At 44.3% G+C, this 21,994-nt stretch overlaps 1 long non-coding RNA gene across 2 annotated transcripts in view; it reads right to left on the bottom strand.

Annotated features, from left to right (window-relative positions):
* Positions 1-5,753, bottom strand: part of LOC308608457 — a 102,318-nt gene extending 96,565 nt beyond the window's left edge. Inside the window, exons 1-2 of one of the 2 annotated variants that reach the window (XR_014014165.1) lie at positions 5,247-5,753; positions 2,701-2,805 (exon numbers count right to left, since the gene is read on the bottom strand). This is a non-coding gene — a long non-coding RNA (uncharacterized lncRNA). The remainder of the gene's footprint in view (positions 1-2,700; positions 2,806-5,246) is intronic. The other variant, XR_014014166.1, reaches the window with a different exon arrangement.
* Between the last annotated feature and the right edge of the window lie 16,241 nt (positions 5,754-21,994).

Genomic DNA, 21,994 nt, shown 5'->3' with positions numbered 1-21,994 from the left:
CTTTTAATGTGCTTATTTGCCATCCCTATATCTTCTTTGATGAAGTGTCTGTTCAAATCTTTCGCTTGTTTTTTTATTGGATTGTTTGATTTCTTATTATTGAGTTTTGAGAATTCTTTATATATTCTTGACACAAGTCCTTTATCAGATATGTGATTGGCAAACCTTTTCTCACAATCTGTGATTTGTCTTTTCATTCTCTTTACAGTGTTTTTCAAAGATTGTAATTTGAATTAAATCAAATATATCTTTTTTTTCATTAATAGACTGGGTTTTTTGTACATAAGAAATGGTTTCAAAGCAACAAATATTTTCCCTGGGTTTTCATATAGAAGCATTATTAAGGTCTATGATCTATTCTGAATTCATTTTTATGTGGTGAGATGTAGAGATCAAAATTAATTTTTTTGCATGTGGATATGCCATTGCTCCAGACTCAGATTTTGCAAAGACTATCCTCTCTAATCTACCTCAAATCTCTGTTGATAATCGATTTGTCTATATATGCATATATATGTATGGCTCTATTATTGGAATCTCTATCACATTCCAGTTATATATTTTTATCATTATACCAATACAACATTGTGTTGATTATTGCTCGCTGCAACTAGAGAAAGCCCACACGCAACAATGAAGATGCAATGCAGCCAAAAATAAATAAATAAATTTTAAAAATAAATAAATAAAATAAAAGTTCTTTTGGCTATTCCAGGTCTTTTGCATTTCCATATAAATATTAGAAGCAGCCATCAGCTTGTATTATAACAAACCTTTGGGTTTTCAGAATGATCACCACAATAAGTCTAGTTAATATCCATCACCATACACAGTTACCAAAAAATTATTTTTCTTGTAATGAGGACTTTTATGATTTACTCTTCTTAGCGACTTTCCAATATGCAATACAGTATTATTAACTATAGTCACCATGCTGTACATTACCTCCCCATGACTTATTTAGAACTGGAAGTTTATACCTTTTGGCCCCTTTCACACATTTTGCCCACACCCCACCCACCACCTCTGTATCTATGACCTGCTTCTGCTCCTCCTTCTCCTCCTCCATCTCCTCCTGCTCCTCCTGCTTCTCCTTCTCCTCCTCCTGCTCCTCCTCTGGTGTGCCCAGTAGCAGAGGAAAGGAAGGGGGGGAAGTTGAGGGGTAGGAGAAAGCAAAAGAGGAAGAGGAAACAGGCGGTCTCCTCCTCATCCTCAGCTGGGGGAACCTGTACTATCAGCAGGTCTTGCATGTCACTTAGGGTCAGAAAGCCTGGCTCAAATGTGAGGCGCAGATGCTTTGGAGAGTGAGGCATGATGACTCGTGTTGGAGGCAGCGGGTAGAAGTGTAAGCAGGATGGTGGAAGATGGGATCTGAGGGCCTGGGGTAGAGAGGGAGTGGTTCAGCAGCCTCAGCAGAGAAATGCACCCTTGGCAGCTCTGACAAAGGCTGGCTTTCAGATGCCCTCTTTAGGGGGTGCTCTAGGGCCTCACAGGGCTCCGGTCTCCCTGGACAGTTTGTCCCCTAGGGACCTGTAGGAAGATGCGAGAAAGCTCCTCAGGGTGCAGCCAACCAGTACAAACCGAGGCTTCCAGGGCTGACTGTGGGCAGGTGGGTCAGGCACTGTGGGGTCCTTGGCAGACATTCAGGGTGCGCACCTCACCTTGTCTCCCAGTACTGTCTGGGCTTCCTATGATCTGCTGACCTGAGGACATGTGCCTCACACCCAGGCCCTCACCTCATGGCTCCTGAAGCCCCTGACAGGCGAGGAGGGGCCGAGTTCTGTGAGGTCCCCGCTGTTCTGGAGTGATGATCCCCTCCATGCTAAGGTTCTTACCTTTCCTCTAAGGAGGCTTGTGCCCTCTCCTCCTGCGCCTCGGCTAGCCTAAGGCAAGAGGTCACATTCCTTAAACAGATGAGAAGGAAGTGAAGGGGTAACACTTTCGACCACACCTGCCCAGGGCCTCCCGGGGGTAACGGAAAGAGGTGAATGAAGTTTGTGGGGTCCCCCTCTCTCCTAGCTGAGTGTCACCCTCATTCCTCACATTGATGCCTGGTAGGTTCTGGGACTCCACCCTCTGCTGTCCTCAGTCTGGCCCCTAAAGAACAAGCCCTGAGACCACCAAGAGGGAAGTGAGGGTACACCATATCTGACCACTGTGCCCAGGGCCTCCCAGAGCTGACAACAGGGGAAGGGCCGAGCTGGGTGTGCCTTCAGTCCTCGGGTGAGGGTGTGCCCTCAGGCCTCACTCAGGGTCCCCACCTTAAACTCTGGCAGAGTCTAGGACTCTTCCCTCTGCTGACCTGATGTGGCTTCCCCTCAGACTGCCACTTCCTCAGAACGAGGACCGCACCTCCCTGAGAACCCATGGACCAAAATGGGGCACCACATCTTACCACCCCTGCTATGTCCTCCCACTGCCAAAAGCAAGAGCTGGTCCCCATGTGTTCTGTGGTGGGGCTATCCTCAATCCTCCGTCACGTTATCCATCTTTACTCCTGACAGGGCCTAGGCTACCCCCTACTGACTGGACCTCACCTTTCAGAGACACCTCTCTCACCCTTGGAGAAAGTGAGGGCATACCTGTACAGCCAACCCTGCCTGAGTCTTTCCAGGCCTGAGGACAGGAGATAGCCAGACTCAATGGGGTCTCTTCTTTCTGGGGTTGGAAGTACCTCTGGTCCTCACCGAGGGTCCTTACCTTGACTCTGGTAGAGCTTGAGACTCTTCCTTCTTCTGACCGGATGTGACTCCTTCAGTTGACCTGTCTTCTCACTCACACCAAGGCCTTCACTTCCCTGAGACCCTTAAGGCAAAAGTGAAGAGACATCACATCCAGCCACCCCAGCCTGGGGTCTCCCATGGCTGACAGCAGGGGCTGGGTTCCCTCTGTTCTGGGATAAGGAGTTGCCTCTGTCTTCCCTCAATGTATTCTTTACTCCTGGAGGGTCTGGGCCCACCTTATCTGGTGACCTGAAATCATCCTTCTCAGACCAAGGCTTTACCTCCCAGGGACACCTCCACGCACCCCTTGCAGGGAGTGAGGGTACATCACATCTGGGCTTTCCTGCCAGGATCCTCCCAGGGTGGACAGTGGGGACAGGGTGGAATTTCTGTGACACCTCTTCTGTCTGTCTTAGGGGGTAACCTTAGTCCTCCTTCAAGGCCTTTACCTTACCTTGACTCCTCAGATTCTGGGACTCCCCCCTTTGCTGGTGTCATCAGCTCAGACCAAGGCCTTCACCTCTCTGGGACACCCCAGACAAAGTAAAAAGACACCAAATCCAGCCACACCTGCCTGGGGTCTGTTCTAGCATGGGGAATGCACTCACTCCTCGTTCAAGGTATTCATCTGTACTCCTGGCAAGGCTTGTCCTACCCTCTGCTGACCTGAAGTTTTCTGCTCCAACCCAGCCCTTACCTCCCTGAGACACTCCACCCCCTTGACTCCTGGTAGAGCTTGCAGAGAAGTGAGAGTTCCTCCCATCTGCTTACTGCTACTCTGATCCTCCCAGCGCTGAGATTCTGTGGCATCCTTCTTTTCAGGGAAAGGGGGCCTTCAGGCCTCCCAATGGTCCTTCCCTTGACTTCTGATACAGCCTGCGACGCCTCCCTCTTCTGAACTGATGTGGCTTCCCCTCAGACCGACGCTGTGACCTGTCTGAGACCCTCCCCCCAGCAAAACTCAGGAAACGCCACATCCGGCCAACCTTGCCTGTGGTCTCCTGGGGCTGACAAGAGGGGCAGGGCTGGGTTGGGGCCCCTTCTCTCTAAAACGGGTATTTTCAGGGCAGACAGAGGCCAAATCTACCTGGGAGGGAGGTCCTCTCAATCCTCCCTCACAGTCCTATTACCCTGAGGTCCACCCCTCAGAAAAAGTCTCACTTCCCTGAGACTCCCAGAGTGGAAGTCAATAAACGCCACATTTGGCAACCCTGTTATGTGGTCTCCCAGGGCTGACAGCAGGGGCAGGTTGCTGTGAGACCCCTCTCTACAAGGTGGGAGGCCCAGCAAATCTTCCCTCAGGGTCCTTATCTTGACGCCTGGCAGCATGTGGTAGTTCTCCTGGGGCTGAATTCAGGCACGCCCACCAGACCAAGGTCTTCACCACCCTGGGAACCCCCCAGAAAGAGTGAGCTGGGGCCCACATCCAGTAACGATCCTTGGCTCTCCCGTGTCGACAGCAAGGGCAGAGAACTGCTGGGCCCCATCTGTTCTGGTGTTCGCGGTGCCCTCAGTCCTTAATCTGAGCCTGGGGAAAGCCTGAGACTCCTCCCTCTGCCGAGCTGTCCCTGCCCCTTCAGGTCTAGGGCCTCGCTGCCCTGAGAAGGTCCAGATAAAAGTAACGAGAGGGCTTCCCTGGTGGTGCAGTGGTTGAGTGTCCGCCTGCTGATGCAGGGGACGTGGGTTCGTGCCCCGGTCCAGGAAGATCCCACATGCCACGGAGCGGCTGGACCCGTGAGCCATGGCAGCTGAGCCTGCGCGTCCGGAGCCTGTGCTCCACAACGGGAGAGGCCACAGCAGTGAGAGGCCCGCGTACCACAAAAAAAAAAACAAAAAAAAGAGTAACAAGAGGCCACATCTTGCCACCCCTACCCAGGACCTCCTAGGGCTGACAGCAGGGGCTGAACGCCATCTCTTCGGTGGCGGGGGGAGCTCCCGTCCCCCCTCAAGGTGCCGCCGTCGGCCCTCAGGCAAAGGCGTCTCTCCCGGAGACCAGCCCCACGGCGTCCTGAGGGAACGAGGGGGCATCTCTGAGCCCTCCCGGGGGGCTCGTGGGGCTCCGCGTCCGCAGAAGGTGCCCTCGTCCATCCTCACGGCTTCCCACGCAGTCCCCATGCGGCCCGGCCCCCTCCCTTCTTCTGACCCGAGGCCGCTGCCTCAGCCCACGGCCACCACGGCCCCGGGTCGCCAGGCAGAGACGTCAGGAGACGGAGAGGGACCCCGCGGCCCACAGCCCCGCCCGAGTCGGCTCAGGGCGCACAGCCAGCCGGACTGGGCGGGGCGGGCGCCCACGGGACCCCCTGTGTGGACTGCGAGGCTCCCTCGGCCCTCCACGAGGGCCCCCCTTAACAACTGGCAGAGCCGGGACCCCCGCTTTTCTAACCCGAGTCCAGCCCCGACGCTCCTGACACGGAGACCCAGGGAGAACACCTCCGAGGGCCCGGCCTGGGCTGCCCGGGGTGCCACGCAGGGCGGGCCGGGGGCTGCGGAGAGCGGTCCCCGGGCCTTCCTCCCCGTCCTCACCTCTGCTGGCCAGCGAGGGCCTCCGTCTCCGCCGACCCAAGTCCGCGCCACCAGCCCCGACGCCTCGGTCTCTCAGCCCCCGGCCGGAAATCAGGACACGTCATATCCGGGACCCCTGCCCCGGGCCTCTCGCGAGAAAGACGGCAGGGGCAGAGCGGGCGGGAGGGGCCCGTCTAGGGCATCTGAGAGGGCCGCTCTCCTCCCTGTGGACCCTCGCCTTGCCGCCCGGCGGGGCCTGGGCTCGTTCTTCTGCTGCCCAGTCCAGTCCCCACTAACAAGCCTCACCACATGTCCAGGAAGCCTGCCTGCGTGTCCTCAGAGCGGCCAGCAAGCGTGCGGCGGAACCCCCTGCAGTGGGCTTCTCATCCCTCTGGGTCCTCCCCTTACACCAGACAATGCCTGGGGCTCTTCCCTCCCGCGAGCCCTCAGCCTAGCCTCGTGTCCCTCAGACTCCCGGCAGCGCCCGAAGCGCCACAGCTGACGGCCTGTGCTGGCGGCTTTCCAGGACTGCCAGCACGGGGTGGGGGGGGGGGGCGAAGCCTCTGCGGTGGAGGCCTCTCCCTCCTTCCTCAGGGGCCTCACCCAGAAGCTTGGCAGAGCGTAGGAATCCTCTCTCTTCTGGTCTTAGTCTGCACGTTTCAGAGACAACCTCCTGTCCTGCAGACTCCTGAGGTGCTAGTCCCCACACGCTGCGTCCAGGGACCCTGCCTGGGGTGTCCCAGGGATGGCAGCAGGGGCAGGGCGGGGCCCGGGGTTCCTGCTCTTTCTGCGGGGCACTGACGGGATTCTCACTCTTTCTGCAGGGCGCTGACAGGATCCCTGCTCTGGGGTGGAAAAGCCACTCAGTCCTGGCTCAGAGTCCTCACCTTGACTCCGGCACTGCCTGGGCTGCTTCCCTCGTGGGCTCCAGAACAAGCCGATGCTCCCCGAGAACATGAAGGCAGAAGTGAGCGAACGTTATGTCAGCTACAACGTGCCACGGCTGCGGAGGGTTGACAGTAGAGGCAGGCAAGCTACCCTCCCGCTCTGAGATTGTAGGCATACCCGCAGACTTGTCCGAGGTAGTATTTATATTTACTCCCGACAGGGCTTGTATGGGCCCTCCCTCTTGCTGACCTGATGATGCGTCCCTCGGTCCAAGGTCCCCATTTCCCTGAGACCGCCCCCTCCATAGAGGACGTGGGGGAGGGGTGCTCTGCCCGACTGGGCAGCCCCGGACGGCCTGTGCTGGTTGTGTGGGCGGCTTCCTGTGGGTCCCGCACTGTCTGGGAAGGGGGTCGCCCAAGTCTTGCCTCAAGATCCTCCTCTGGATGCCTGGCAGGGCCTGGGCCCCCTCCCCTCTCCTCACATGAAACAGGGCCCCTCAGAGCAAGGTCCTCATCTCTCTCTGATGCCCGAATGGGAAGTCAGCGGACCCCACATCTGGCCACCATGCTTTAGGACCTCCCAGGGCTGAAAGCAAGTAAAGGGCTGTATTCTGTGGTACCTCCTTTGTCTGCAGCAGGCTTCTTTTTTTTTAATGAATCTATTTATTTATTTATTTATTTGTTGGCTGCGCTGGGTCTTCGTTGCTGTACGTGGGCTTTCTGTAGTTGCGGCGAGCGGGGGCTTCTCTTCATTGCGGTGCGTGGGCTTCTCATTGCGGTGGCTTCTCTTGTTGCAGAGCACGGGCTCTAAGCGCACGGACTTCGGTAGTTGAGGCACTCGGGCTCAGCAGTTGTGGTTCGTGGACTCTAGAGTGCAGGCTCAATAGTTGTGGCTAACGGGCTTAGTTGCTCCGCGGCATGTGGGATCTTCCTGGACCAGGGCATGACCCCGTGTCCCCTGCATTGGCAGGCGGATTCTTAACCACCGCACCACCAGGGAAGCCCCTGACTTTTTTTTTTTTAAGATGACATAATTTTATTTTTCCTCTTGTACCCACAGGATGATCCAGGTAAGTGAGAATCTGAACAATGTCCTAATGTGAGCATCTTATCAAAGATAGGATGCTAGATAGAACAGAATTAAGTGCTATAATTTTTCTACTCATTTGGAGAGTAAGCCAAATGGAGGCATATTAGGGTGCAGGGTGTGATAGGTTTGGAGGGTTAACAGAAAACGGTGATTTCTCCAGTGTTGCCTTTTCCCCAGTGCACTCCACTCTTAAGGGCAGAGCATTCTTTCTAAAAAAAGCAGCTCTTACCAGCTCTAACCTTGACTCAAAAATCAACCTTCTTACTCTGGTGAGATAAGCCTCAGGAAGCCATAATGCCAAACAAAATGAGCTTCTCACCAGACCCTGAGTGCACATTGTCCTTCAAGGATCAGCTCAGATGCCACTACCTCCCTCTCCATTCTCCAAACCATATTCCCTCTTTACCCACATGTACTGGCAGTACTTTGCCCTTCTATTGCCAACTACAGTTTGCCCAGGATTGGCATGATTTAAGTATATGTGAGTCTTCCCTTCTAGACTGTACATTCCAGAATTAAGTGCACATACTGACACATGAAATGTACTCAAGAGTAGAAGTAAACTGAGATGGGGGCACCAAAGATTGCCTTCAGCATCAGAATACCCATGCCCCTCTTCACCATAGGAATCATAATGCTAGAAGTCTGGATGGCACAATGGTAGCCAAAGGTGACTGACTACTGCAGGCCAACTGAGGACAAGATGACTTGAGGATGACCATATCCTGGCTTCTGTCACTAACTGGTATTTTATTAGAAACAAGTAATTCTTAAAAGTTGCATCCATTTGTTGTTCCAGCTTTTGAACACTTCATTCCTAAATTTCTCTCTATACTAAAATGTGGCATCTTCTTTTCCACTTGGAGCATCTTGTGAAAAAATATGCTCTTTTCTCTCTCAAGTTCACTTTCTGTAGTATACTTACATAATTATACTCAATACATTTCACTTGAGTGTACTTCTCTCTCCTCTTATTTATTTCTGATATTTTGTGGAAAATTACTTAACTGATGAAACACTCTATTTCCAAGTATATCTTTAGGCAAAAGAGGAAGGAATGGATTTACAGACAGTGCATAAACCCAACATTATGAATATCTCCCAGCAAACTGATATTTACAACAAGCAGGCAATTTTTGCCATACTTACAAGAAGACATAAAATTTTCTGGCATCCATAACACATCATATAGACAACAGAAAGGAACTTCAGGCAGTTATTTCCTCATGGCAAAAGGACAAAACAACAAACCAAAAAACTTGCTGGGATATCAAAGTAGTTACACCAGGATAGGATATTAATTTCAAGTATAGTTTAAATGTTACAATTGTCAAAATAATAGAAGGATTCTTGCAGTAAATACTAAAGAATTACCCTGTAGTCTAGGCTACTTTTACTCTTCTACATTATTTTCACTATTTTAAAGATAACCCTTTAAATTGTAAATGTTTATTATAGAAAATATGAAAAATGAAAACAACATGTAAAGAAAATAAATTCACCTGTAATATACCACCCAGGGATAAGGGACTTGAAAATACTGATAAACAGTTGCACCTTGAAATGGGTTGAACTGCATGGGTCACTTATATGTGGATTTTTTTTCATTAAATATGTATAGTACTAACCATCCACTGTTGGTTGAATCTGCAGATGTGGACATGTAGTTACAGAGGTGGACTATAAAGTTATAAGCAGATTTTCAACTGAGTGGAGGGTCAGTCCCTTTAACTCCCATGTTATTCAAGAGTCAACTGTACTTCTTCTCAGTCTTTTTTTAATGCAAATACAGAAGACCTCTTATTTATTGTAAGCAGTCTAAAAAGTCAGTTAAAACAGGAATTAAAAATTATACTAAATATTTTTAATAGACTTTATTTTTTAGAGCATACAGTATGTAGTCTTTTCTGATTGGCTTCTCTCACTTAGTAATGTGCACTTCCAGCAAGATTCCACCATCTCTTTTCATGGCTTGATAGGTCAGTCCTTTTAAGCTCTGAATAATATTCCACTGTCTGGAAGTACCACCGTTTATTTATCCATTCACTTACTGAAGGACATCTTGGTTGATTGCAGGTTTGGGCAATTATGAATAGAGCTTCTATAAACATCCATGTGCAGGTTTTTGCATGGACATCAGTTTTCAACTTTTTTGGAAAATACTAAGGAGTATGATTCCTGGATCATATGTTTAGTTTGGTAAGAAACTGCCAAACAATCTTCCCAAGTAGCCGTACTATGTTGCTTTCCCACCGGCCATGAATGAGAGTTCCTATTACTCCACATCCTCATCAGCATTTGGCATTGTCAATGTTCTGGATTTTGGCTATTCTAATACTTGTGTAGTGGTATCTCACTGTGGTTTTAATTTGCGATTCCCTAATGATATATGTTGTTGAGCATCTTTTCATATGCTTATTCACCATCTATATATCTTCTTTCATGAGGTGTCTCTTCAGGTCTCTTGCCCATTTTTTAATTGGGGTGTTGTTTTCTTACTGTTGCGTTTTAAGAGTTCTTTGTATATTTTGAGTTATATATTGGGTTACATCCTTTATCAAATATGTCTTTTGCAGTATTTTCTGCCAGTCTGTGGTTTGTCTTATTCTCTTGACAGCATCTTTTGCAGGGAAGAAGTTTATAATTTTAATGAAGGTCAAGTTATCAATTATTTCTTTCATGGATCATGCCTTTGGTGTAGTATCTAAAATGTCACTGTCATATCCAAGGTCTTCTAGGATTTCTATGTTGACAAACTGATTCTAAAGTCAATATCCACAAAATAATTTCCTGGGATTTTAACTGGGACTGCTTTGAATCTATAAAACAAGTTGGAAAGAACTGACATCTTGACAATATTGCTTCTTCCTATCCATGCATATGGAATATCTCCATTTACTTAAACCTTTGATTTCTTTCATTAGAGTTTTGTAGTTGTTTTCCATATTTTGAACATAAAACATGAAAGTGTACATTCCTTAACCAGTCCTGTCGTGTGAAGCCAAGGTCTTCTCTTGAGATGTATCCAGAGTTCTGTTCATCTTTCTTATGAAATACATACTCATAGTGAATACACTATAATTTCTAGTTACATTTTGTTTGAATTGGAGCAATAACTTTAAAAAATGCCTGCCAAACAGTCTGAGGGAGGCCTTCTAATTTTTATAATATTTTTACAAATCTTTTAATTTTCTTGCTCATACCTAATTAATACAGATTTATTTTAGAGGCTCATCTTTATTGTGTCTTTCCAAGGCTTTTATCTGGGCATTCCTACAAGAAAAAAATCTTTGTTTTACAGGTATATCTCATTAGTTTTCTTGACATTTCATTAAATAGCTACAATACCAAGCTTAATTAGCATATAAAAAGATTGTGAGCATACAAATGATTCTTGATAAGCATACACCTCAGTCAGTAGGAAAAGGGCCACATAGGCGCATAGGGAGATGCTTACCAGCTACGAACTTTACATGTGCTGTAAGTATTACATGTATCATAGAGGAACCAGAAACCACTCAGCGGTCAGCTTACAGAACTCCTACTGTTTGGGAGTTTTTCTGTTTGTTTGTTTGTTTTATGAAACAGAAAAATCACAAAGGAAAAAGGAACAAAAACCAACTTAATCATACTTTAGAAACTGTCAATAGAATAGGTTTAAAAAATAGAATTTTAAAGGTTTTTTGGGGGGAGGGCATTGTGATGTTTACAGTGTGTTTGACATAAATTTTGCAGTTTGTTCTTTAATTATGAAATATTTTATATAGACTTTTTGATGGCCATTTTCACCAGAGTGAAGTGATAACCTCATGGTAGTTTTGATTTGCATTTCTCTAATAATTAGCTATGTTGAGTGTTTTTTCATGTGCCTGTTGGCCATCTGTATGTCTTCTTTGGAGAAATGACTATTTAGATCTTCTGCCCATTTTTTGATTGGGTATAAGAGAGCTACAATGGAGAGTGCAGAAACTTGCAACTAGTAGCAACTAAACTGTTACCACCGTTAGGCCCAAAGGGATAAGAAAAGGAGAGATGCCTGGAATCCAAAGAATAATCATGTAGAATTGGCCTCTTTGAAAGTAGCAGAGACCTCTGGTCAAGGGACATAGTCAGTTTGAGGTGACCTCATGGAGAGGGAGCCAGAAGAATACTCTCTAGTCTCTTTCTGATCTCCCACTGGCTTTCCCATTGTCCAAACCCATCCTGAAGCCACAGAACATGGAGAACCCACCGATGAGGTCGATACAGGTCAGCCTCCCCTGGCAGAGAGCAGAGTGGAGAAAAGAGTTAACTGAAGGGGTAGATACCAGTTATTCAGCTTTCTCATCCCATCCCACTCTCCTCCTTCCCTCCCTCCACAGAGGTATCACTAATCTGAATTTGGAGTTCAATAGTTCCATTCAAATCTGTGTACTTTTACTATACTTGTATATATCCATATGCACTACAGAGTATTGTTTAGTCTGGTAGTTATTAGAGTTATTCACCAAATACTTGGGGTGATCTTACCCTCAAAGCACATGGTAAGATTATCCTTCCCAGTCCCCTTAAAGTTCAGTGTAGCTATGTGACTTGTTCTGGACAGTGAAATATGAGTGAAAGTGAAATGTGCCACTTTCAGGAGAAGCTTTAAGAACTACCATGCAAGTCACTTTATCTGCTTCCCATTGGTAAAGTGATCAGTGAAGCATGTGATAAAATGAAGCTTATATCAGCCTGCGACTCTGAATTACTCATGAACAGAGACCCAAAGTAATCTATGCCAGCCATATCATGGCTGTAAGTCACTAAGATTTGGGAGTGTTTCTTAAAGCAGCATAACCTAGCTTATCCAAACAGATACACTTTGCATAGTTTTAAACTTTGTATAAATGGTATCCTACCATATTTATCATTCAGCATTTTTTTAACATCTTTATTGGAGTATAATTGCTTTACAGTGTTGTGTTAGTTTCTGCTGTATAACAAAGTGAATCAGCTATACGTAGACATATATCCCCATATCCCCTCCCTCTTGCATCTCCCTCCCACCCTCCCTACCCCACCCCTCTAGGTGGTCACAAAGCACTGAGCTGATTTCCCTGTGCTATGCAGCTGCTTCCCACTAGCTATCTATTTTACATTTGGTAGTGTATATACATCAGTGCTACTCTCTCACTTCGTCCTAGCTTACCCTTCCCCCTCCCCGTGTCCTCAAGTCCATTCTCTACGTCTGCATCTTTATTCCTGTCCTGCCCCTAGGTTCATCAGCAACTTTTTTGCTTGACAGTTTTGAGATGCACCCATGCTGATGGATGGAGCATATACAAATATATATAATTTATTTATCTGTGCTCCCATTGATAGAACACTTAAGATACTTACAATTTTTGCTATCACTAATAATGAACATCCTGGTACATGCCATCTGTGCAGATGTGCAAGAATTTCTCTAGGGGATACACTCGGGGGAGGAACAATGTGCTTTTAAGCTTTTCTAAAAAAGTAACAGATTCGGAGGAGACTTTGATCATTATGAACCGTAGTTTCCATCAAAACAGTTTTCAGAAATGTTTGTCCCTCAGGAGTGTGAAAACTGCCTTTCTCAAAACACTAAAATATAATATTCAGGAAAATTCTGTTTTAAAATTGGCCTGACCTTGAAAAGACCAAAGTCATCCTTAAAAATGAAAGAGACCCACCTTAGAGAACAAATGGTTACACAAAATAACACCAATTACACTTTAAAAAATCTCTCAGGATAAAAGGCAAATTGAGATAAAGGAAAAAAATAGTATAATTTGGAGTCGGTTCTTGAAGAATTTCCTTCATATAGATGTAATGAGAAATAAAAGAACATAATCAGTCACTAACTGATTAAAAGCATTATCAGCAAAGACAACTGGTGAATAAACAATGAGCTGCCAGTCATAGGTCAGAGACTGATAATCCAGAATTATCCATATTATCTTTTCCATTCTCAGTCTAGGTTACTAATATCAAACAATCAATCACTGTAAAAAAAGAACAATCTGAACAACGGGATTGGTCACCCCACCGCCACCCCCACCCCCACCCCACTCCTGACCAAAGGTGCTGAGAAACAGAGAAACTAGTGACAGTCTAGTTTGTTTTTTAAAATCTGGAGTCTGTAACAATATGAAACTATTAAGAGCTGTTCTCTAAGCAGTTGGATTGTGGATGCTTTTAATTTGTTTTTTATGTATACATATATCTAATTTTCTACAAAATTAAATATTAAAAACACATTAAGGACTTCCCTGGTAGTCCAGTGGTGAAGAATTTGCCTTCCAATGCAGGGGACGCAGGTTCAATCCCTGGTCAGGGAACTGAGATCCCACGTGCCGCGGGGCAACTAAACCCGTGTGCCGCAACTAAAGAGAAGCCCACAACAAAGAACCAACGCACGCAACGAAGACCCAGCGCAGCCAAAAAAAAGTGCACATTATATATTACATTTACATTACTTACATTAAAAATTTGTTAATGGCTGGAGAAAAACAAAAACTTGTTTTTACCTCCACATCAGCACTGCTCAACTGCCAGTTTCTTGACTTTCAGTGTAGGGCTTTTGAGTTGTCTTCATGCCTTCAGATCCAGGCCATTGGGATGTGCTCACCTCCAGAGGCTAGTGTGCTAATAAGAGGAGAATCCAAAAAAGAAACTTCGGTAGACAGTGGGAAGCAGCCGCATAGCACAGGGAGATCAGCTCCGTGCTTTGTGACCCCCTGGAGGGGTGGGATAGGGAGGGTGGGAGGGAGGGAGGCGCAAGAGGGAAGGGATGTGGGAACAGATGTATATGTATGACTGATTCACATTGTTATAAAGCAGAAGCTAATAATAATAAAAAAATAATAATAATACAAGGAGCATTGGCCTAAAGATACATATAAATCTGCAATAGTGGAGTATTAACTGGTGTTCATAAAAAAAAAAGAACCTTCTTTCCTAATGTCCAGAAACTCTTCTCCCTCCCTCTAGGCCTTTCTGAAGCCCAGAATAACAAAGCTTGTTGAGAAAGGTACAAACTGGCCCAGAGCAGAGGAGTGGCTCGTATCACAGAGCAAGAGTGCCCATCCAAGCTCTAAGGTCCTGTTTCACCTGCACACCATTTTCACACCAGTTCCCCCTACTCCTCCACAACACTTCACCCCATCCAAAGATCTTGTACCCATTCATTCTTAAAATACTTTAGAGATAGGAAAACTCACAGTCAAGTTCCTTCATTTTACAGATGGAGATATTTTGAGCGAGGGAAAGCATCTTCTCCAAGGTCACACACCAGTACAGTAAATGTTAGATCTGACACAAGACCCATGTAATAGGTAAAGGGTTAGAAAACTGGGTTCTGTAATGTGACAGACACGGGTTAAAATCCCAGCTTTTCACTCCCTGAACGCTTGCTCAGTTGTAAATGGAGTAACCTAAGGTTGAACTGAGGACAAATGAGATTGTACGGGTACATGCTTTAGTGTACAGTGCCTGGCACGTGGTACACACCGAACAAATGACAGTTGCATTATTATTATTATTCCCATTAGAGCTTACAGAAAAACCAGAACGGACTTTTTGGCCAACCCAATACTAACACCTATGCTAACACTAATACACCAGTACTATTATATTGTGATGTACATTTGCTGCTTTTAAAGCTACATCAGCTTCCTCTAGACTCTTGCTTTAAGTAGCCCTTTTCTAAGATGACCTCACATCTTTGAAGTTTTTTGGTCACTCTGGCCAAATTAAATATCACTCATTAACCTTAAGTGCCTTGTGCAAGACCTGTCAATTTGCAGCTGACATACTGACACTTGCTCTAATTTCAGTTGTGATGCACCCACTGCAGTTCTTCTTTTTTAAAGCATTTCATTTGTAGTCACTTGAGTACATTGTGATGCCCTGTGATTTTTAAAATCAAATAAATAAATGCTCAATTTCCTCCTGAGCTTTGAGAAATGTCAAAATCACTACAGAAATTGATGAGAATTTGTGAAGGTCTGGTCAATAGCCCACTGCATCACAATTACTATCATTTCTAGTCAAACTCTAGGTGATTTAAAGAGCACATTTTGACCCAAATTCAGGTTTTAATTATAATAATTGGGATATAATGATACATTGACTGTTTATTTTTGTTTGGGATTAATTTGGATGGCACAGTCAGTACTAAATTAGGACCAGGAGAATGTGGAGGGGGAAAATACCCAGATAATTTTAAAATGAGTGCTTGTCCAATAACTTCGACCTCTTCTCTAAAATATTCTGTGCAGAGTGATGAAAAAGTATCACATTTTAGGACTGAAATTGGTCACCCTCTTTTCCCCTTGCTGGATTTCCTTCTGATCAGAATTCTAGCTCACCATGACATGTACAAAAAGTGGGCCATAGCAGAAAGGGAAAAGACCAGCCCAACAGAGACCCTGGAAAATCCACAATTTCAAAAATTAAGAATTGGCTTCATTGAAATGGAGAAATCCCAAACCACGCATCACTCTGGGCAGGTACCATACTCTAATTACACTCGCTGTTATACTGAAAGATAAAATAATGCTGTCAAAGGTGCAGATGGAACTGGCTGTAAAGTAGAGAATCAGTAATGTCACTCCCAGAAGACTTATGTAGTTTACAAAGTCAAATCTCTTCTACAACCAGAACTGCATGAACTACCTAGACTAAAGTACCTTTTTGATAGTGCCCAGATTACAAAAGGTCTAATCACACAGTGAAAAGAGCCACAGACTGCAAACCTGCAGACTTGTGTAATAGTTGCAACAACTCCACTAACTGTATGGCCTTGGGAAAGTCACTGTTCCTCCCGAAATCTCAGTCCTGTGGCAATATAAAAATGGAGGTACACCATGGATAATAATGTATGTGAAAATGTTTTAGCAACTATGAAGCACTATGTTAATGTAATTGATAATTATAAAAACAATAACTGCTCTAAATATTTATTATACACGCAGCACTGTAAGGAGATAAGAAAAAACTTTAAAGTTGATCTTTATCCTCAAGGTGCTTACAATCACATTGGGGAGACAAAAGTGCTAATGTCAATGGAACAACTAAACTTCAATACTAGACAGCATGTAGCTGCTCAGTGCCTTGAGTTTCCAAAACACATTTGTAAGAATCATCTCATTTAACCCTCCTAACAACCGTATGAGGCAGGTAGAATTATTACTACCATACCCATTTAACAGACAGGAATCAGAGTAAGTGAGTTACTTGGCCAGTGGGGCCACATGGGCACAAACCAAAATCTATGTCTTTGAACTCCTGACAAAGTACACTTTCTTGAGTCATACCATTCAGTCTGCTTATTAAGCTAGGTTAAGTAGCGTGGGCCCTATAACTTCTGTAGAAGTTCAGAGAAGGGATGAATGGTCCATGAATAAGAAATAACAAAGGTCTGAGAAGTGTTTATGGAGGCACTCCCAAAAGCTAGGTAGGATTTCAGTAGGCTGAGAAGCTATGAGAAAGCATTCATATTAAATTCCGGGCTTTTCAAGCTACACACCTGAGGCCCTTCAGAATTTTATATGGCTCCATTTCCACACTGACTCTGAGAATCACTGCATTGTGAACCATCATTACTAAGAGGAATCTTCTACCTCAGGTCTGTTAAAGTACAAAAAGGCAAACCACCTAATCAGAGTCTAACTCCCTTGTCTGTCTCTCTCACACATTTATCCTTCCCCACAAAATAGGTTCAATGCCCTTTTCCTGTAAGCCTGAACTTGTACATTTTACAGCAGTAAAAACAACTTTATTTCATTGAAAAAATATTAATATAAAGACAAATAAGCATTAGTGACAGATCCTTCTGAGAATTTATTCATGCAGTTACTAAGTTAATGAAACCAAATGACCTAATTGAATCACATAGCCTTCAACTCTTGACATTCCAGAATCTCTCCTTACAGACTGATGATAAGCTAACTGGAAAGGGAAAGAATATTAACAACACTATAAAAATTCAAATATTCCTTCAGTTCCCCAACTAAATTTTGATGAACACAGCAATTGCATTTCAACTGGAGAGCAAAAGGCTATAGCTTTGTTTCCAGGGGCTGTGCCCGAGATAGTTGGCAAAATGCACATCCATGTCATGAACATTGCAGGAAAATTCCCATAATGCCTCATTGCCAGAGCTATCCAGGCCATACCTGCCTACACCACCAGAAAGTCAGCCCACCTAAATGTGAGGTCGTTTAGGGTGAAGCATAGTGCTAGAGGGCTTGGATTACCAACAGAGTTTTACAGAACCCTTGGACTGCTTTGAAGTGCTTCAAGAGTACAAATATTTTGGATTGAATTTAATTTTAGAAAAGCACTCTAAATTCCTTGTTAAACTATAGTAAACATAATAAGCTCACTCAAATGTACCATGTTTGAGCACATTGAAAGCCATAGATGTGTTTCCTTATGTAGTACAGAACAGGTTTTGGGGGCAGATCTCAGAATATAACTCTTCCTGTCACATCTAGCATGGATTTGAACTGCTTGGACATATATCACTGATTGAAGAAATTATAGGTTTCCACTCACCATTTTATTTCAGGCCTGTGTGGGTTCACTCACACAAAATTGTACAAATAAGAAGTGGATCATAGAACACATGTACTGGACCCAATGAAATGCAAGACAAGGCACAGTCACGTCATCGGTGCTTGGTCTCACTTTCCGCGTGGTAGTCAGTTGTGCAACTACAAAGGTACACATAACATGTTACATTATGAAAGTATTATCATACTATAAAGTGCTGCAGCAGGTTTTCCATAGGGGCTTCTTGTCAGACTTTTATATTAACGGTACGGCATGGCAGTTAACAGTTAGATGTTGTTAGTGATTCAAATTTAAAATAAAGATATCCTTTCCTAATCCTCAGGATCAGTTGAGTTTAAGCATACTGAGATGGCTGGCACACAATTTAACACCTGTTACCATTTTCAACTATTACACTTCTTAGGATTCATCTGGATTTTCTCAATACTGGGCATTCAAAACAAAATTCCTTAATAAATTGGATGGTGAGACTGTCGTATGATGGCCACCATCATCCAGGCACATGATGTCTAATTTCTGTGTCCATCCAAACAACTGTCATCATTCTCCGTGACTGACATAATAAATCCTATAACATTGAATTTATAAAATATTTATAATGTGTTGATAACTGAAGTTTTGGTTTCCATATCCAAGTGATAAAATTTTGTTTGAAAACAAAGCGTTCTGCTGCTTGAAGGAAGGAAAGAGAAAAGGAAGGAGGGAAAGGAGGAAAAAAGGGAGAAGAGGGGTGGGGGGTAGGGAAGAGACTTGAAAATCACTGGCCAAGTTATAATATTGGCCCAGGAGACGAGAGCCATGAATTCTAGATGATTCTGTCATGGACATGCTGTGTTCCCTTGAGCATTTAAGTCCTTTCCCCTCAAAGCCTGAGTTTCCAATCTGTTAAACCCATGCATTCAACAAAGATTTACTTAGTACTTCTCTGAACTCAAAGCTCTGCCTGATGCTGGGGGTGCAGTGGTAGGAGAACAGGTATGGCCCTGCCCTCATAGCTCTTATCATCAGGGGAAAGAGAGAAAATAACCAGGTTAAATAAGCACAGTAGCAATAAGAGTACCTGCCTCATCGGGCTATTATTGTGAGGACCAAATAAGGTGATTCTTGCAAATGTGATTTGAAAACTCAAAGTGCTGGTCAACTACATACTGTCTAGTATTGAATTTTAGTTGTTTCATTGACTTTAGCATGTTTGTCTCCCTGATATGGTTATAAATACCTTGAGGATAGAGATCAACTTTAATGCTTTTTCCTTATCTCATATTTAGAGCATTTATTGTTTTAGTATAAGTTGACCAGTTTCCCCATTTTGGTCTCCTTGCATTTCCTGGAAAACACCATACTCCTTCCTGCCTTTGAGTTTCTGGTCATGGTGTTTCCAAAGCCTGGAATTCTGGTTCTCACTACCCCCACCCCCGCCTTCACATGGCTTGCTCCTCCTTATCCTTTAGATTTCAGCATAAATGTTGCCTCTTTAGTAAGGACTGCCGTCTCATCCATAAGTAGGTGTTCCCCTTGATTGTCCACCAAGTCTGTCTCTTGGACTATAGTTCAAGTCTCATTTAATTTCTTCTCTATTCTTTTAACCTTTAGCTCAGCTGCTTTGAGTCTACCCTGCACACATGTGATTCAGCCAGAGGTGCAGAGGCTGTAATTGCCCAGACTCTGTACTCTAATTATTTAGGCTGGAAAGACTACAGGTTTTCAGTCAGAGTTCTAGCCACTTTATGGTGCTGCATTCAGCCTGCTCTTGGGCTGAAACCTGAGAATGGGACTCTCACCCCCCTGCCATTGCTTCTTCCAAGGGTCAACCCCTCCAACATGTCCCCCAGCACCCCCCCTTTTGTTCACTTTCCTGTGCATTCAATATTTTCCAGTGTTTATAGTTGTTACGGAGAGCCAGGTCCAGTAGGAAGTACTCAGATTTACTAGAAATAGAACTCCCAGAGTGATCCTTTTAGACACAAATCAAGCCATGTAATACCTCTGCTCAAAACCCTGCAATAGCTCCCCAAATTATTCAGAATAAAAGCCAAGTGACCTATATAACTCTATATAATCTGGCCCTCTCGATTACTACTCTGCCTTCATCTCCTTTTACTCCCCCCTTTATTCAATCCATTTCATCCTCATTGATTTTTGTTGTTCCTTCATGATATCAGGCATTTTCTTTATTTCTTTTCCCCTGCCTATAGCAGTTACCCCAGATATCCAGAAGGCAGACTCTCTCACTACTTTAAACCTTAGCTCAAATTGTCACCTTTTCATTACTTTCCACCCCTAACCTTCATTGCTCCCATTCCCCTTCCCCTCTTCACCTTTTGTTTTCTTTGTAGCACGATATCACCTCCTGACATACTATTTATTATTTATTATGTTTATCGTCTATTGTTTGTCTCACCTCACCTTTCTATAAGCTACATGAAGGCAGAAATCTTTGTCTTTTTTCTTGACTCCTGCATCTCCAGCATCTAGAGGAAATCTACCTGGAAAATAGCTATCAGTATACATTTGTCAAGTAACTAAGTGGGTGAATAAATGAATAAATAATACATTTTTTTACATGGGGAAGCTACACACATTTCAGGGAGGCAACTATTGCACAAAGTATTTGGGGGGATCTTCATTAGGATCTTCAAACACTGGGGACATAGTTTGACCTTCTTTTGTTCTTAAGGATGAATTTACCTTTTGGAAACTACCAAAAGTCTTTCAGAGCCAAGCGTAGTCAAAGAGAAGGTGAATAAACCAGACATCATCTTCCTAGGTTAAAAAAATAAATTAGGATATTACAAGACTACGTTTAATTCTTTAGCTCATAGGCATTCTACGAAGCAGTTCTCAGGAAGGAATTCCAAAAATATTTCATTTGCCTGCTGCATATTTTGAATTAGAACAGTTTGAAGTTAACCTTTCTGATTTTTTAATTTAAGTACCGTATTTGTCCATTGCAACACCGCTGAGATAAATGTTTTCACCGAATTTAGATAGTCTATCAAAATCCAGCTCTTGATTTCCATCAGATGTAAGCACCCATTTATGATAAAAACCCTCCAGAAAGTAGGCATAAATAGAGCACTTTCACCTTAGTGTGCTTTCAGAAAGTGTAGGGCTACTGAGGCTGGTGGAGCTGGAAAAGACAGCTGGATCGGGAAAGTCTTGATGTTGATGGTTAGTGACATAGTTGTTGTAGCTCAGTAATGGGTAAGTAATGGGTAAGTAAAGCTTATTTAACATTAAAGGAAATTGTTGAGTTTGGATTTTTTCTTGCTTCTGGTATACTCTTTTTTTTTTCTTTTTTTGCATCGTGGCTTGTGGTATCTTAATTCCCTGACCAGGAAATGAACCTGGGTCCACGGCCGTGAAAACACAGAGTCCTAACCACTGAACCGCCAGGGAATTCGCTGGCTTCTGGTATTCTTTTTTTTTTTTTTAACATCTTTATTGGAGTATAATTGCTTTACAATGGTGTGTTAGTTTCTGCTGTATAACAAAGTGAATCAGCTATACATATACATATATCCCCATATCTCCTCCCTCTTGTGTCTCCCTCCCACACTCCCTATCCCACCCCTCTAGATGGTCACAAAGCACAGAGCTGATCTCCCTGTGCTATGTGCCTGCTTCCCACTACCTATCTATTTGACATTTGGTAGTGTATATATTTCCACGCCACTCTCTCACTTCATCCCAGCTTACCCTTCACCCTCCCCATGTCCTCAAGTCCATTCTCTACATCTGTGTCTTTATTCCTGTCCTGCCCCTAGGTTCTTCAGAACCTTTTTTTCTTTTTTTAGATTCCATATATATATGTATTAGCATACGGTATTTGTTTTTTTCTTTCTGACTTACTTCACTCTGTATGACAGACACTAGGTCCATCCACCTCACTACAAATAACTCAATTTCATGTTTTTTTATGGATGAGTGATATTCCATTGTATGTATGTGCCACATCTTCTTTATCCATTCATCTGTCGATGTACACTTAGGTTGCTTCCATGTCCTGGATTGTAAATAGGGCTTCAATGAACATTCTGGTACATGACTCTTTTTAATTAATTATTATTTTTTTTTTGCTGTGTTGGGTCTTCGTTTCTGTGGGAGGGCTTTCTCTACTTGTGGCAAGCGGGGGCCACTCTTCATCGCGGTGCACAGGCCTCTCACTATCACGGCCTCTCTTGTCGCGGAGCGCAGGCTCCAGACGCGCAGGCTCAGTAGTT

This window comes from Mesoplodon bidens (assembly GCF_964165515.1).
Source record: "Mesoplodon bidens genome assembly, chromosome: X".
NCBI classification, from domain to species: Eukaryota; Metazoa; Chordata; class Mammalia; order Artiodactyla; family Ziphiidae; genus Mesoplodon; species Mesoplodon bidens.
This window is presented reverse-complemented; position numbering and strand designations above follow the sequence as displayed.